Raw genomic sequence first — 18,864 nt, 5'->3', positions numbered from 1 at the left:
TGTATATGGTACATTCTGAGTGCTTCTTAAATCTATATGTGCATCAGGATTGTGTCTTCACACAACATACAGATGTATTTATGAAAGATACACAAAGCAATGAACAGGAATGTGTGTAGGCAGAATGACTTGTTATATCTCAGAAACATGCAGCGGAGTTAAACAAATGTCTTGAAGAACACAGGCAGCTTGATTTTATTTATATAAGTGATAACAGGAAAAATACTAGACACCAATTATATATAGGATATAAGTATAAGTGATAAAGCTGAAAACAGATGCAAAGGAATAATAATATACTGATGGTAAAAGAGTGATTTATACCCTTATCTCTGAAGCTGGGAAAACATAATTGAGGGAGAACGAGGACACTTATTTCAAGTATTCTACTTTTGAAATGCAGCAGTAGGTACATGGGACTTTGGTTTATTATTTTCCTTTAAACTGTGCATACATGAATAACATACTTAGATATGGATGATACTTTAAAACAAAAAGTGATAAATTGTAAATTAGGTCTCAAGAAGTTACATAGCCAGGGGCCAGTGAGATAGCTCAGCAGACAAAGTGCCTGCTTTGGTAAGCACAGGGACCAGGATTTGATTCCTGGTCCCTCTCGACCCCAGGGTGAGATGAGCCAGTGACAGAATCCAGGTGTGCTGGTGTGCACCTGTAATCCCAGCACTGGGGAGGCCGAAAACAGGAGGATCGCCACAAGCCCCAGCTGTGGGGTGAGCCTTGTACTAAATGCACAAATGAAACATACAAACAAATAAGCAAACAAGGAAAAAAGAAATTACATAGCCAGAGCATAGGCAGTCAAGGAAAATGTAGGAGAGAATGAGCACTCAATGCAGAAAATATCTGCTGTAGGACAAATTGGAATTCCAGAAGAAAAAATAAAAAGAAAAACAGAATAGAAAGATGGAAGAAAAACAACATTCAAGAAAACAGTGGTGTAGTTTCTCAAAACAGATGCTTGAGGCTTCAGATTCAGAAATCATAATGATTCTAGAACAGGAAAAAAAAAATCCACCCCTATCCACATTTCAGAGACATAAGATAACCCAAAAGACAACCAGATCTTCAAAGCAATCAGAAAGCAACTCCACTTTGTAGTTCTGTCAGTTTTCTCTGTGCGTGTTTTGAAGCTATGTGACCAGGTGCGCACAAGTTTAGAATTGGAGGTCTTCCAGGGTAATTCATATTTTTAACATTGTGTAATGAACTTTTATGAAGGGTAAAGATTTTTGCCTTACAGTCTATTCAGTGTTGTTTTCAATATAAATATCAGGGTTTAATTTGTGTCAGTATATTCTAAATTTTATGTGCTAAATGCCGAATATGCTATGATATCTTTTCCTATTTTTTAAATTCTAATAGTTCTATTTCTTTATATTTTAAGAATTTCCCTTTTGAACAACAAATGGATGCCACTGATGGGAGAAATCAGTCTTATTGCATCAGTTAATCTTTGTCATTCTACTGGAAACAGTACACATATGTTCAACATAGCAAGTCATATATTTTGTTTTATCCTTACCTTCTTTTTATGCTTTGTATTTTCATGCATTTTAATGCTTTTGTCTCCTTTCCTTGCTTTTTTGTTACTTTTTATGCAATTAACAAATGCATTATACTTAATATTAAATGTGACCAACATATAAAAAAGCCTTTCCAACAAGAGCAACAAATGAAAATCTTTAAATGATACCATTTACAGTAGTACCAAACAATATATTTCGAAGTATCTAAGAAAATTTGTGCATAATCTATACAATGAAATTATAAAACTACAACAATATTAAAAATTACCAAATAAATGGACAAATATATGCACAAATAAGAGTGGGTTAGCCGGGTGTGATGGTGCATGCCTGTAATCACAGCACTCAGGAGACTGAAGCAGAAGGACTGATGTGAGTTCAAGGCCAGCCTGGGGTACAAAGTGTGCTCAAGGCCAGCCTGACCTACATAACAAAACACTGTCTCAAGATGACGAAACAAAACAAAACACACAATGGTTTGTTATGTTCAGGTGTCAAGTTTAAGTAAATTAACCTATAAATACAACAGAATTGAAACAAATATCCTTCCAAGATTTTTTCCTAAAATTTGACAAGCAGATTCAACAATTTAGAGAAAAATGTAATGGGCCGGGGAAGAAATTTTACTTTTAAAAAACAAGTAGGTGAAAGGAATATCTTTGCCAGATCTGAAAACTTTTAACAATTATATGTGATAATATGAAAAATGTAATCTAGAATTAGGGATTGACGAAAGATGCAAAAGAACCTTGTAGAATTTGGTAAAAGATTTTGTTACCTATGAAAACATTTGTATGGCAGTGGTGTGTAGAAATTGAGGACTGGAAGGGATGGGCTATTAAATTAACAAATATACTAAAATAATTCATTTGCATAAATTATTAAGTTTAATCAAATGCGAAATCCTAACTGATTGGATTCTAAAATCCAAATGTAAATAACACATTTCCAAAGTGAATATAGAAGAGGGCTGAGGAGATAGCTCAGCAGTCTAAGAAAATGAATGGAAAGCGCAAGGGCCTAGTTTCAAGCTCTGGTACCACATGCCATGCTAGCCCCATGCAGTGCCAGCTACTGATCCTGTGCATGGTGACACACCCCTGTAACTCCAGTTCTGGGGATACTGAGACAGGAGAATCACTATAGGTTCAAGCTGCATAGCAAGACCCTGTACCAAATCAATCAATCAATCTTTAAAACAAAAAAAGGATATAGAAGAATTCCTCTGCATCTAAAAGAATAAGAAGAACAATTAGAAATTAGAAAGTATTTCAAGTGTTTTTACTATAAAAATTGATAAGCATGTGAATTAATATATATGTAATTTGGGCATTCTGCTAGATATATGTATAGCAAAATGTCATACACATTTTCCACTAAGAATAAATAAATATTTTTAAATGTAAAGAATTTCAATGTATAAGAAATATGAACCTGAGTTATTAGCAATCACTGCACAGGAAAATAAACACAGTGTTCAGTAAACATAAATGTCCCTGGGTATCTGACTAGACATGTACTGGGTATCTCCTGAGTAAAGAACTGTGGAGTTTTAGGCTCAAAGACTGTGATCTTTTAAAATTGCAATTTAAAATTCCCTGGCAATTTTCAGCTCAATCGCAAAGGGTTGAAGTTTCTACAAATATTGACGGCAAGCTGGATTCCCCAAAAGAGAGCACAGCATTGATTGCTTGCCTTTTCTTAATCCAAATAGTCTTTCAAGCAGTACTTTCACCATTAAAATACATCTTGAATGCATATATATATTTAGGACATTGGGATAAAACAGTTGGTGAATGATAGAGGAAGAAGTCATTTCAAAGACAATTTCACAAAAATATCAAAACGAATCTTGCAAACTGATGAACACAACCTCTTCAGAATTATTTTCCCTTTTGAAGAAGTCCGCAAGGAATAGATTCCCTATCTCCTTTTTGAAAGTATAGGTCTCATTTATGTAACTCCAGCCAACATCTCGCAATGACACACTGAGGGGATATGCTTGGTAGCTGGCAAGCAAGCTTCGTGTCTTAGGGAGGAAATCGATTACCATTTGGGGACTTCCACCCAGCTGCTGTCCAAACCACAGTGAACATGATACACTGTAAGTTCAACTGACCTCCTGCTGGTTGCCTGGGACACCATCCTAATCTATTTCCAAATATCATGGAAAGGTCCATGTGTAATCCTCTGCCTTGTGGAGCATTGGATTGAATAGAGAACCTGTTTTTTATTATGGCTGGGAATAAAGAAAAAATGTTTAACTATTCCGTAGCTCTAATGGGACCCAGATTTAGTTTGCCTTGAAAATGACTGTTCAGCATTATAATTACAACTTGCTCACAGCATCAGTGAAGGCGCACAGTGAGGTTGGCTTCCAAACCACACAGGCAGAGAAGGAGGAGGCAGGACTGACATACATGCATGCACACGTGTACACACACACACACACACACACACACACACATCACCTCTTGGTTCATTTGCAATTCATGACACTTTGGAACTAGAAGGATGTTATTTTCCAAAAGGCAGCATCCGTTCCCTGGCAAACTCATAAATCATTTTATTTTTCTGCTACAAAGCAAAAACCATCTTTAAAGCCAGTGTGATCTCTGAGTCTCTGCTCATTTGGCAGATGCATCTCCCACTGAAATAAACCTGCTGTCAAATTTGACAGAACGCCTGCTCTCACAGAGCACACACTCCGTGATGGTTACCCAGAGGCGCGCCATCTTGGGTAGGTCCCTCGTGCTGCTGTTTTTGCCAGAGCGGTGTGCACTTACATCCCTTGGGTCCTGGCCAGGGTAGCTCTTTCACCACTTTTGAGGGCTTGAAAATTTTACCTAAGGCTTAAATGTGATAGTTAGGCCTGGAAAGAATCCAAATGGGGCAGGAGAAATGAAGCACAACTCAGCTAACGAGGTTCTGCCAAGTACCATGTGTTAACTCTGAGGCTTTTGCTCATTTCCCTTAAAAAGTGCAGTCCCAGGCTGGCTGAATATTGCAGGAGGGCTGGGGCCATCAGCTGTAAATTATTCAGGGCCCCATGGTTCATCAGCGGGGCCTTTGTACTCACTGTTCTTTCTTTTTAAAAAGTGTGTCCTCTGAGGCTTTGCACAGCTGACTCCTCAGTCCTGAGGTCTCAGTTCATTTAATTCTGATGATTACATATTAAGCCTAGGATTGTTTAAGGAACTCTGGCTTGAGGAGTCTAGATGGCATGGCAGCTGGCCTTAATCAGTGGAGACAGGATTAAGCCCGCAGGTCTGAATTCAGAGCCGATACTGTAAATGGCCTCATTATCCTGCTTGCTCCTATGCTCTGAAAAGGATCTTTGACCATGCAGAAGGAAAGGTAGTTCTCATGTCCTAGTGCCAGGATGGTGGTGCTCATGTGCAGGAGCCTGGTGGGCACTGAAGGAGGCCAACCTGAGTGGAGTCTTGGAGGAGTACCAGAGGAGAAGCTGTTCTACGCAGAGGAACAAAACACCAGGTGAAACAGCACGTGCCTGGGGATTGGCCAACATTTTACAGAGAGCTACCCTAAGGGTTTATTGTTGGGAATTATTGTAATGAAACTGGTACAAGCTAAGGATGGAGGATGTGGTAGGAATACCCAGAGGATGCAGGATGCCAACGTACATTGCATCTCACCCAGAAGGCAGTCAGGGCAAGTTGGGGCAGGAGGGTGATGTAACCAAACTTGCCTTGGAGGTATTCCAATATGGCTGCCACATAGAGCCAGGAAAGGCTAAAGCAGGGGTCTTCAACCCCAAGCCAAGAACCAGTACTGGCCTGTGGCCCATTAAGAACCAGGTCACAAAGCAGGAGGTAAGTGGCAAGCCTATCAGTGAGGAAAGCTTCACTGGTATTTATAGGTGTTCCCATCTCTCATATTACTGCTTGAGTTCTGCCTCCTGTCAGATAAGTGGTGGCTTTAGCTCCTCATAGAAATGCAGAACCTACTGTCAACAGTGTGTGGGAGGGGTCTAGACTGAGCATTCATTATGATAACCTAATGTAAAAATGGTAGACATAAGATGCACAACAAATATAATGAGCTTGAATTATCCCAAAGCCATCCTTTCCCTGCCCCCTCCTCCCATTCATGTAAATATTGTCCTCCGTGAAGTCTGTGACACAAATGTGCACAGGAACACCAGAGTTGGAGGAACTCACGGAAGAGACTTCAACTTCAACAGAGGCCTGGCACCAAGGAGCACTTCATACCTCCATAACCTAAAGCTTCCTTGGATTCCCAAAAACATGAATTGACTTCTCTTTTAGAATTAACAACTGCGACAGGTAAAAATTCTTGAAAGCCCATAATTTCCCTAAGTACCCATTGTTCGAATTTTTGGACAGCCTACTGGGATCCGTAAATAAAAGATATTCTGAAAGTTAAAACTGCTTTTGAGGAATTGGAAATTTTTAATTTTCTTTCTTTTTATGAAAATACATAGGTTTAGTTGAGGTGAAAATTTTGGATATAGGAACCATTTTATTTTATTATTTTGTACATCTACCTCTCTATTTCTGCGACAGTAACCTTCACAATGTTCTGGTTCATAATTGGAACAATACATCCAATGTTAAGTAGAAAAAGAAGTAGGAGAGAAAAGATTTTCACTTTTACCATTAACCATTAAAAGCTTCAGTTTCTGGAATTATTGTCTAATTAGACTTCATTTGTGACTGGCAGCTGCAGAAACTTAATAAATGTTGAAACCGTACCTGCCATCTGCCTGGAGTGATGCTAGCGGCCTTACAGGGAAACATGTCCTTCAACCTCACAGCAGGGCCAGGGTGAATTCACCAGGGCTCATCCACTTCCTAGACACAGAGGTGTTTAGAAATGAAATGAATAAGTTTACTCAGTTCATTAGAAGGCAAGTATCTGAATATATATATATATATATATATATATTTATATATATATCTACAGGACTTTTTCCCTTTTAATAAAGAACTGCTTTGTTTCTAATACAAAAATATAGTTCACATCTTGCTGACTTTTCTAAAATACGTGTTTTTGTTTAACTCCTGAGCACCCCAGTCCTTCTGAACACACATACAAGAATGAATACCTGAAATCATGCCTTTTATAAAATAATCACTTCCAAGTCCTGTGTAGGATTGTTTTATCTACATATTTAAATCTCACAACAGATAGTTGCGACTTCTAGTCTACCAAGGTCCACAGGCAGCATGCAAAGTTCAGGACCCTTGACTTTTCTCATCAGTGTCCTTTAATTGTGTCCAAATTATCCTTGAGACTCAAAAGCAAGGCACAGAGGCATAAGCACGCTTCAGGGGGATGGTTTATGCTGAGTGGCTCCAACTTCTACATAGGTTCCCCCACTTAGTGTCTATGTAAGAGAGAAATTTTTGTGGTTTTTTAATGCTTAGATATAAGAGCAAGTAACAGGGGAAAACCCAGCAGAAATAAAATTTCCACCTGTATTTTAGTACACCAATAAATTCCATATGACAAAAAGTTTAATGAATTCAAGGACTTTTAGAAAATCAGACAGTAAGTCTATAATCATACTACCCTGGACATGTCTGATCTGTCTAATCTTATAAGCTAAGTAGGGTCAGGCCTGGTTAGTACTTAGATAGTACAAAATCAAACTGGTTGTCTTTTAGTCTCTTTATTAATTCCTCAAATTTTAATTATCTACTGTAATCTGGGTTCTTTGCTAGACAGTACAGACATTCAAATAACCAAAATCACTATGGTTTGTTCATTCACTTAGCAGACCTATTAAGTGCCACGTGTACTCCTCAGAATATCTACAATGGCCCTAGATCTTAGCCTTTATGACTGATGCTTAAACACTGAGCAGAATCTCTGACTAGGAAATCAAGCACCTGAGTGGAAATATTCTCTTTTATAATTGCTCTTTTTTTAAATTACTGGTGGAGAAGCCTTTCTATAATAAGACTTGATAGGTGGAGACATAAAAAGAGATTGAGATGGGAGACTCAGTGGATGTGATAGACAGATACATTCCAAGAGCAGACAGGAAAATACGTGAAACATGATGAGCATTACTGAAAAGGCCACACTTCAGAAAGTCTTTATTGACCTGTGGCAGGTCCCTGAAATGCCATTATATTAATAAAATAGCACTAGAAAAATATTGTAAAAAGCAGCAACCTGTTGAGTGTCTATGTGTGCTATGCTGTAAGAATTATATACACACCATCTCATTTTACTGTCCAGAATGCTATTGTCACTGTAGCAAAGAAAAGCAAAATCAGAGATCCCACAGAGATAGATCACATCATAAAACCTCTGTGCTGCCCAGATTCTTACTCTCCAGAATGCTATCTTTCAAAGCTCACTGTTGTGTACAGCTAGGTATTCTTCAGGTATTCTTCCATCATAACATGTTGCTGTTTTCTTATCAGACAGACAGACCAAAAGCATAATGAATCTTATCTTACTTCATCTGCTTTGTAGCTCTGTCACATAGGCACCATTCTTGTTTTGCTCACATCTATAAGGAAATTTAGGGCTGTAGAAATTTGTCAGTTGTCACATGACCTCTAAAGATCCAGGACAATGAAAGAAGATTATGTCATGGAGTTGGAAAGTTGGCTGTAATCCTCGTGTCTTTTTCGCATATTATTTATCTATTATGTGTAACAAATACCTCCAACTTAATTAGCTTAAGGAACACATTGATTGGCTCATAGTTTCTGTGGGTCAGAAATCTGGAAAATGGGCAGCTCTTACATCTTACGTCTCTGCCTTTGCTATTGCTATAGTCTGCTATGGAGCTGTCATCTAAGTGTCAGCTCCAGCCTGGGGCCCCCAAGGTGCAAATGAAGCAAGTCCCACCTCCAGGCTCACTCCATGGATGTTGGTAAGACAAAACTTCTTATGGGCAGTTGGGTAGGGGTTCTGGCTGCCTGCCAGAGGCCACTTTCAATTCCTCGTCATGTGGGTGTCCTAATAAGACGCCCGGAATTAGTTACAATGAAATGAGCACGTAAAAGTTAGAGCAAGCCACAGCACAAGTAAGACAAAAGTCATAGTCTTTTTAAATCCGATCTTACTAATGACATCCCATCTCGTGTGTTCTGTGTTCTGTTTACTAGTGGCAAGTGAGTAGGTCCAGTCCACACACAGGGGAGGAGATTACGTAGAGATATAAATACGGTGGCTCCCCTTTGTGTGTTCTAAAGACCCTAATGGGTGCTGGAAACCATGGCAGTACCAAGCCCTGTTATGCTATGCATTTTTCTTATCCACATACAACTGTGATAAAATAGAATGTATACATCAGGCACAGTATAGGGGTTTTTTTTTTTGTTGTTTTTTTGTTTTTTTTTTTGGTACTGGAATTCAAACTTAGGATCTTGTTCTTGCCATACAGGTACTGTGCTACTGAGCTATATCTCCAGCCCCTCAGTATGAGATTAATAATTACTTATAGATCTCATTTTTTCTTTCCTCAAGTCAAGCATTCTCAAATTTTCAATTACATGAAGCACTTCAAGCCTTTTCTTTGTCAGATCCAAATTTCTAATATTTTGTGCTTTCAAGCATAATAAGTAAATGTGTTTGAATACAAGCATTGCTACACTATGGCAGTTGATTTGATAACAGAGAGTAACGGAATGACTCATGGGCAGGTAGCATATATATCATGGATACATTGGAAAAAGGCATGCTTCACTTGCTGGGCAGGATCCTGTAGGTCAGCATGAAGTGGGTTCCAGCATGCAAATGAAGCAATTGTTAAATATTTAAATTTAGGAATGATTTACTTCTGGATTTTCCATTTACTATACAGTAAGTCCCTGACTTACACTGAGTTGTGAACTTTCACAAGTGTCAATGGACCTTGCATTACAAACCTTTGCAGATGAAAAAAAAAAAAAAAACAACTGTGAAGTATCTCAATTGTCTGCCATAGTTGTACGGCTGTGTGCTTACCATCTATTTATAGTTGTATTATACTGTACCACCATTTTATAAGCAAAACAAGTTTATTTACAGTATGTGTTTTTGTCTCTGTAATGCTCTATGTTGCATATTTGTGTCAAAGATATATAACACTCATTTTGTCAGACTTACTCATGAATGGACAAGAACATCTTCCCAGAACAGAACTCATTTGTTAATTAGAGACTTGCTGTGTTTAGACTTTGGTTGACAGTGGGTAACTAAAAGAGCAGAAAGTGAAACTGTGTAAGAGGGGAGTGATCCCCTTTTTGTTTACTTTTGTCAGAGATGGGTATTCCATTGCCATTCATATATTGTAGATGCATGAATTCCGCAAAGTAATCAAATATAGTCTAGTAGTCTATAATTTTGTAGTGAAAAAAAATCTGTATATACAAAATAGTTAGCATAGATATACAGATACTTTCTCTTAGTTCAATAAGAATAAAGTTTTGAACTAATAGTGTTTAGACAAGATATCACATCTGTATCATGTACTATGAATCACTATGAAGACAATATGCAATGTATTAATTATTGCAACTGTCCTACTAACCTGTTTTGAAATTGTCTCATTGCTTCTTCTTTCTCAATAAAATAATATTAAAAAAGAGAGGAGTGATTAGATCCCGAAACAGGGACAATTAGCAGTCATTTCAGAAGCTGCCTGCCATTCTACCTGTCTAAGTTAGTTGACTTTGCTAGGCCCCTTGGACTTTGGCCTTCCTATATTTCAAGCAGGAGGGGTGCACGTTGTGTGGAAATAATACGCATGAAGTAGAAATGTTGCACTGTTCTGTGGGAAATGAAGAAAATAGACGGGATGAAATTCTTGATGCCTTAGTAGTCTGCTCATTATATAATAATTGCTGTCATTGTTATCCTAACTAGGAGAGCTAGAGTCTGCACCCAGACGCCCACGATTTCCATCTGTTCATTCTTCTCATCACCTTTTTACACAGTGCTGCTTCTGGCCTGGGGTAATTCCTTCTGAGAAGAACCCTCTTTTTTTTTTTTTTTGAGCGGCTCCAAGTTTATTGACACTGCTTCTAGAAGAAGGTGTTGAGCCTCTTGGTGGCGAAGCGGGACTTGTGCTGGCGACCCAGGACCCTGTGGGGCAGAGGCAATTTATCCTGGAGTCCTGCTTGACAGCAGGCCGGGCGGCGGCACTTGCTGGCTGCGGTCTCCTCCACCTTCATGGCCTGGATGGAGTGGGTGCGGGTGCGGTGTGGCACCCATGTTCCAGTAGCACTGGGTGACGGTGCCTGCTGTGGTCAGGTCCCGGTACTTCCGGTACATGTTGTGGGTGCCACTGCGGGAATCACAGCGCGGCCAGGTGCCAAAGTTCTTCACCAGCAGTGCAGTAGAGACTTCTCAAACACATGCCCACAGTAGACGATCTCCCCTGAAGATTTCTTCATCTTGTTCAGCTGGGACACAAAGTACCAGAAACAGGACTTGGCGACGACATGGTTGGGTGTGAAAATTCTCATGCGCCAGAGAGGCGGTGTGTGGCACTTTGGGGTGGGTAGGCAGCACCCCACGACCTTGTGTTCCCGGAGTGTGCCCAAGGCCTTCATGGCACTCCCTTCTCGCTTGCCACCACCCACAAAAGGGAAGCAGAGCCCTCATTTTTAAAGATGATTTTCTTTGCATGGCATGCCAGCCCTGCCCTGGGGCGCTCTGAGCCAGCCACTGAGACCTGCAGTAGCAGCACACGCCCATAATCCCAGTGCTGGAGAGGTTGAAAACAGGGGGATAACTACAAGTCCGAGCTGCATAGTGAGATCTTGCACCAAATACATTTTAAAAAGACACTTTTCTTGAACTATTCCAAGAAGAATCGTCTATTCTTGTATCATGTGTAAAGGAGAAGTGAGGTGGTTTCTTTTCTTAACAACTATAAATTTAAGGAAGACTTCATGAGACTTTTTCTTTGTTCAAGTCTTTAGCTAGTCTCACAAGACATTTTAATGTTAATGGGACTCCCAGAGGGATAATATAATTGATACAATACTCGTCCAAAGCTGTTTAAAACACTGCAGTCACCAGAGTGGTGTAATATATTTTCTTACTGTCAGAAGCTCAGAGTGGTTACTGAACTCAGACTCGCTTGCCTCTCTGATGACTTCCTTGAAGAAGGATCTTAATGAGGAGGCTGACTTTTGAGCCCCAGGAGCAATCCTGAAGAACGTGCTGGAAGTGTTGCAGTGGCTTTTAAAATGTCTGTATATTATTAGGGGAAATAAAAATGCTAAAGAGAATTAATGTGATAAGCACGCTCTGCTGGTTCCCCATCTCAGAATCACAGACTTTGACTTCAGAAAAGCCCTAGAATGCAATGGAAAGACCATGAGCCTGAGAAGTAGCCAGACAAAGCTGGATGTGAGTCTAGGCTCAGCCTCCCTCTAGTGGGGTGAGAACTTAGGCTACTAATTTCACTTTTTTAAGATGCCTAGCAATTTGCTCTGTAAAGTCAGTGATGATAACTATTCCATTGGTTAAATGGGTGTCAGGGATACACTTGAGGTGCTTAACAGATTTTTAGATCTCAGAGTTTTCTTAGAGCTTGTTTTTAACCCATAGGTGGTAAATATTTAACAAGTGGCTCTGCAAGGGGTGATGGAGAAGCTCTGATATGCGGCCTTTGCTGAGTTCTGTGGGACACACACCCCCACCATGCTGACTACAAGCTGCTAGTCTGAAGCCACTGAACAGAGGTGGGAAGATCTGCAGTCAGCTTTCATGAGGTTACCTTTGTCTTGCTCTAGCTTTATTCAGCCTTGTCTCTCCTTCATGCTGAATTAATTCTTTTTGTTAGAAGTATAACCCATTTCACAAAATAAAAAGAAAATGAATGCTCCCATTTCTCTCACCCTAGCCACTGAATGGACAATATGCCCTCAAGGTGAGACTTGGCCAGCAAGTAGCACCTGTGTCCCAGTGAAAAGGAAATCCCTTTCCCTTCTTCTGGAATGATGTGACCTTAAGTTATAGCATGTGGCTTGGTAAGAGGCTCCTTGGCTAGACATCAGGGCCCTGCCTCTACTTCTGGCCTTGTATGGGACACAGCCTTTTTAATTTCATTGAGTGGCCTTTTCATCTGTGGTCTCCATTTCCTCTGTGCATGCTCCCTCATATTCCTGGAAGAGTAACAGCTCACTTAAAAAAACAAACAAACAAAAAAATCTCTGATCCCAAGTGTGGATACTTTACTGAACAAGAAAACTGGTAAATCTCATGGCTTGCTCTCAGTATTTGGTTTTGGGCAGCCATATGGCTATAGATGTGAGTATGAGCAGGAACCCAAGCTTAGCGGGAAGAATCAGGAAGGATGTGTATATTTCCTTGCTTGCTGGAATGTTTGCCCTGGAGCCATCTGCTGAGTTGATCACTAAGATGACTTCTAGTTTATGGAAAATGCTCACATCTGTACCATACAGCATGGGTTGTAAACCACTTTCAGAAATGATATCTCACTTAAATCACACCTTATAAAGTCACAAGTACAGTGGTCAGATTTAATAGACAAGGAGAATGAGGCTTGGGGAAGTTAGTGTTACATATTGAAACGAGACCCCAACCTTGCTTCTTCTTCTGCCTGTCGGTGTCTGGCTTTTTGGTTGTGCTATTTCTATTATTAACTTCCTGTTATTAATTCATCTTCTAAGACAGGGGTTCCCAACCACAACACCTCATTCCCCTTCCGCCCACCTCTCACCATCTTTGGTCTTTTTTTTTTTTTTAAATGTATTTAGTACTGGTTCTACAGGGTCTCACTACACAGATCTAACTTGTAGTGATCCTCCTCTTTTCAGCCTTCCAAGCAGTAGGATCACAGGCATGCACCATTATGCCCAGTCTCAATCACAGGGAGGGGGAGCAGGGGCCAGCAAGGCAGGCCAGGGATCAAACCCCTGGCCCCTGTGTCTGAATAAGCAGGTGCTTTAATCTGTTGAGCTATCTGGCTGGCCCTGTCTTTGGTCTATTGAGAATCAGGCCTTGCAGCAGGAAATGAGAAGCCTTGGGTACAAAGCTTCATCTGCATTTACAGCCACTCCCCATGGTACCTTAGTTCCACTTCCTGTCAAGGTAGTCCTAGCATTAGATTCTCATGGAAATGCAAAGCATACTGTGAATGGCACCTGGAAAGGATTCAGGTTGTATGTTCCTGATGAGAATCTATTCCCAAACCACCCCCAAACTTCCTTGCCCTGTGTCCATAGGAAAACTGTTTTCTAGGAAATCAGTTGCCTGTGTCAACAAGGTTGTGTAACCCTGCTATAAATAGTCTTGCCTGACTGAAGTTCCTTATATGAACCATAGAATATAGAAAATAATCTAAACAGCCATCACCTCATTTCTCCCAAGGACACAATTGGTATGTTCTAGATGTATTGGAAAGAAGTTCATTTACTACAAACAACAAATGTCTTTGAAGAATGGGGCTGAATTCCATTGTTAAATCTTGGTTAAGAAAAGTTATATAATCCACAGTCTGGTGCTCTACTACCTGTGCCAACAATGTAAAGTGCTCCACTCAGGCCTGTATTCATCTGATTCCTCCACTGCTCCATGTCCTTTCTAGCCAACATTCAACTCTCTATTAGCACAAATGTGATAAGCAAAGTTGTGACCTTGGAAGATGTTTTGGATTAAATATCAGAAATCAATGATCTGGGATTTTTGTTACTTTGAGCAAGTCTCTGCAATTCCAGGACTCAAATTCCTTATCTGTCTAACAAATTCTTCTCCTATCCACACCCCAGAAGGCACAGTGAACATTTATGAGTAACCCATAGGAAGCCATTCTCATCTTCATCTACAGGGATTCATCTACCTGGAGATTCAGAGAAAATCATGGTTGCAGCCTACTATAGACACTAATAAGTGAACAACTTAGGATGGCCGTAGTCAAAGAAGAAACCCAAGGATCAAGCCTGCTGAAGAGGGTGCATGTAAGAATCTGGTAAATCCTTTTTATTTATTATTAATTTTATTGAAAAACAAATAGCAATGAGACAGTTTCAAAACCGATTAGTAGGACAGTTTCAATAATTAATACATTGCATATTGTCTTTGTAATGGTTATTCATAGTACAAGATGAAGACATGATATCCTGTCCAAACACTATTAGTCCAAATCTTTCTTCTCATTGGATTAAGTAGCTATATATCTATCCTAACTGTTTTGTATATACAGATACAAAATGATCCTTCATTTGTATCCTTTTTTTTTTTTTTTGCTTAGTTTTTTCAGAGATGGGTATTCCATTGCCATTTAAATATTGTAGGTGTGTGAATTCACTTAGTAGTGGAGTGATTTTTTGAGTTGAATGGTGAAGGATAAATAGGGATTTACCAAGGAAAGATTAGGAATAAGGGCAAAAGATCAACAAACCCAATGAGTGGGCGGTGAACCCATGGCCCATGATGAATGCCATGGCCTGGCGGAAGAGAGGCTGAAGGTATTGACTGCAGAACAAAAATGAATGAACATATTGAAAAGCAAAAATGGGTGACCTGGATATAAATGCTGTAGTTTCAAAATGATTTGCAACTCAAAGTTTTATGTCCTGGGAGCTTGGTCCTAGGGTGACAATATTGAGAGGTGTTTGGCCATTTAAGAGGTGGGGCCTGCTGGGAGAAAATGAGCTCAGTGGTACAGTAGCCTCAGATGGGATTAATGCCCATTACTCAAGATTATGTTAGGTGTCTTGTGATTAGATCAGTTCTTATGAGAACAAGTGCTAATAAACTGAGTGCACTGTGTGCATACGATCTCTTGTACATTGTTGAAAGACAAAAGATTCATACAATCTGAAGAGAAACCAAAGTATTCCAGTACATTGTTGAGTGCCACTCTCACACTCTTCATTGCCATGACCCATTCACCATGAAATGACTCCAGAAGCTAAACAGACAGATCTACTCTATCTTGGACTTTCAGCCTCTCAAACTGTGAGCTAAATAAAGCATCTTTTCTTCATTAGGTACCTAGCCTCAGGATATTTTGTTATAGAAACACACAATGGACAAAGACACTGATACAACCAACAACCTGTCTGACCTCAAAAGCATTAAGTTAAGTGAATGAAGCCAGACATAAAATACTACATATTATGTGAGTCCACTTATCTTAAATCTAGAAAAGGAAAACCTGGCAAAAGAAAGAACTATAAATTTCAGTGGCTGATTTAAGGGGAGTGTGTTGCCAGCACAGGAGGAGAGAATTTCAAAGGTAATTGGATGTGTTCATCTTGATTTTGGTAGTAGCTCATGACTGTGGGTTTCTCAAAACATACTGGCTTGTGTATTTAGAAACAGTGACTTTTGCAGGGTATAAATACCTTGTAGCACAACTAATTAAAGAAAATATTTCAATGATACCTCTATAGAAAAAGTAGAATGGGACTTGGGTAGGAATAAAAGGGAACAAATAAATAAGTGAAATGAAAGAGGAGGTTAAATAAATAAAATGAAATTTATGAGAGATACAAATAGATAAAATGAAATTCACAAGAGATCCATTGAACTTTGTCTTGTTTTTATGTTAATAAAAATATATATGGGATTTCTATATTTAGCATGCTGTTATCTTCAATTCCTTTGTTATAATTTCCATGTTTGTTCCTAGATTACCCCAGTTTTTCATTCACAAATACCAGTGAAGTATTGTCATCATTTTCTGTCCTATATACTCACACCTTTTTTTCCTTATTCTTTTCATTTCTTTCTATTTTTTTCTCCTTTGGTGGAACTGGGGATTGAACTCAGGCCCTTGTGCTTGCCAGGCAAGTGCTTATTCTATTGAGCTATCTCCCTGGCCCCCTTACTCTTCTCATGTCTTTTTTTTCTTCTTCTGCATTTTTGAAGAGGTGTTTTTCTCTATCTTCTGCATTATAGCTTGGAATTTACAGTGTTGATTTTTTCCATTATTGGTTCCAAAACAAATCTTACATCTTCTACTATATTTTAATTTCTTTCTAGGGTTCTCTTATTTTATTCAGTTCCAATTTGTTGCTTAATGCCTGATGCTAAACCTACATCAGAGACCCAGTCCTAGCCCAGGTCCGGTGAGTGTGTGGGAGAGCATCTGGCTACCTTGCATCAGCAGGACTGACTACGGGTCCCAGTCCAGGCACAGCATGGGTGAAACCTTCTTCCACCCCCTTGGAACACCCCCAACCGTCCACAGTACCTCCCCCATCCCGCACGCCGAGTAGGAATTTCTGCCAAATTCCGGGAACCACCAGACCCAGTCCTAGCCCAGACCCAGTGAGTGTGTGGGAAAGCTGCCTCTCCCCCCTACTAAACCTTGTCCCCTCCAGGCTCAGCTCAGGCCTGACTTACATGCCTGGGGTGTAACCCTGCAGATACAATCCCTGCAGAGAGTGTAGAGGATAGAACCACCCAGCTAGTCCAGGAGCATAACATCTTGCCATAGGGGCACAACAGGTTCACCCTCAAGGGCAGCAGCAGTAAGGAGCTGAGCACAGCAGCCAGACCCAAGCCAGGCACAGATGGCTAAATCCAAACTGTGTAGATCTGCACCTGAACTTCAGTACGTGCTAAGGTTATAACTACAATGAAGATCTACAACAAAGGTCAGAAGATAGTGCTACACAAAATGATGAGAAGGAACAAAATGCAACCTCAGAACCCAACCCCACCTGGAAAAAGTGCAGAGGACACTAACACACAACAAATTGGGAATCACACAGCTGAAAGCAATGAATCAGCGGCTTCTGAAATAAAGAAACAGCTACAGAAAGGTATAGAGGAACTCAGATTGGAAATAAAAAAAGAAATCCCTGAATTAATAACATCTGCAGTAAAGAATCAAATGCAGACACACATGGAGGAAATGCAGGGCCCACCCATAACAAGTGCGGAGGACACTAGCTCGGCTCAAATGCATGAATTAATAGTGTTGATAGTAAATAAGCAACAGCAGAAAGATATAGAGGAACTCAGAGCGCAATCCTTTTCTGAAATAAAAAAAGATTTCTCAGAACTCATAGCATCTGAAGTAAAGAATCAACTACAGAAACATAGGCAGGAAACCCAATCTGAAAAAAACCATGCAGTAAAAGAATTTATAACTGCTTCTAAAGAAGACATTGAAAAAAAATAGAGGAGATTAGAAAAATGACAGATTCCTTGAATGAACAATTCAGGAAAGAAATAGATGGCATGAAGCAGAGTCAAAGAGATATAGAGGAAATTAAAACCTCAGTCACAAGCTTGCAAAACCATTTAAGTGAAAGTGAAGACAGAGTTTCAGATCTAGAAGATGCTGGTGCAGCTAGTGAAAAGGTAAGAAAGGATCTCTTAAAAACAATGAGGATGCAGGAAAGAATAATCCATCACCTGCAAGATGATGCAAAGATGAACAATGTAAGACTAATAGGCATCAATGAGAAAGAAGGAGTCAATATAATTGACATTAAAAAAAATATGGGCAGAAGTAATAGCAGAAAACTTCCCAAATATGAGGAAACAATCTGACATTCAGGTAACTGAAGCATAGAGAACACCAAGGAACCTCAACCCAATGAAAAACACATCGAGACATGTAATAATCAAGATCACAGAAATTCAGCACAAGAATGATATACTGAAGTCGCTAGAGAAAAGCTGTAGATTACATTCAAAGGAAAACTCATCAGAATTATGGCTAACTTCTCTTCACAAACCATGCAGGCAAGAACAGCATGGAGCAGAGTACTTCAGGTCTTCTATGAAAACAAATTCCAGCCCAGACTACTATACTGCAAAACTCTTTTTCAAGTTTGATGGACAAGTGAAATACTTTCATGACAAAGAACAGCTAAAGAGTTTCGTGATGACAAAGCCAAACTTACACAGGCTACTGAAAGATGTTCTAGAGAGGGACCAAAATGATCAGAACTCCACGAATGACATCAGAAGCAACCAACTAAATAGGCCAATCAATTAAACATAGGAGAAAAAGGAGTAAACGACAACAGGTAAATAACATGTTAACCATAAGTCAATACATCTCAACTCTAACCATCAATGTAAATGGGCTCAATTCCCCAATTAAGAGAAATAGATTGGCACAGTGGATTAGGAAACAAAATCCAACAATATGCTCTATACAAGAAACACATTTAACTCATAAAGACATTCATAGGCTGAAAGTCAAAAGATGGAACACAATAATACATGCCCAAGCAACTCAGAAAAAAGCAGGGGTAGCAGTCCTATTCTCAGACACTCTCAACTTCAAATCCACAATGATCAAGCAAAATAAAGAAGGACACTATATACTGGTTAGGGGAAAAATTCAAGAGGAAGAGGTAACACTCATAAATATGTATGCACCAAA

At 39.6% G+C, this 18,864-nt stretch overlaps 1 pseudogene; it reads right to left on the bottom strand.

Annotated features, from left to right (window-relative positions):
• Positions 1-10,637: 10,637 nt before the first annotated feature.
• On the bottom strand, positions 10,638-15,393 carry LOC111818543 (annotated as a pseudogene).
• Positions 15,394-18,864: the final 3,471 nt, after the last annotated feature.

The sequence above is a fragment of the Octodon degus genome, unplaced genomic scaffold (genome assembly GCF_000260255.1).
Source record: "Octodon degus isolate 3935 unplaced genomic scaffold, OctDeg1.0 scaffold00094, whole genome shotgun sequence".
NCBI lineage: Eukaryota > Metazoa > Chordata > Mammalia > Rodentia > Octodontidae > Octodon > Octodon degus.
The sequence above is the reverse complement of the archived record's forward strand: the minus strand, read 5'-3'. Positions and strand labels throughout refer to the sequence as shown.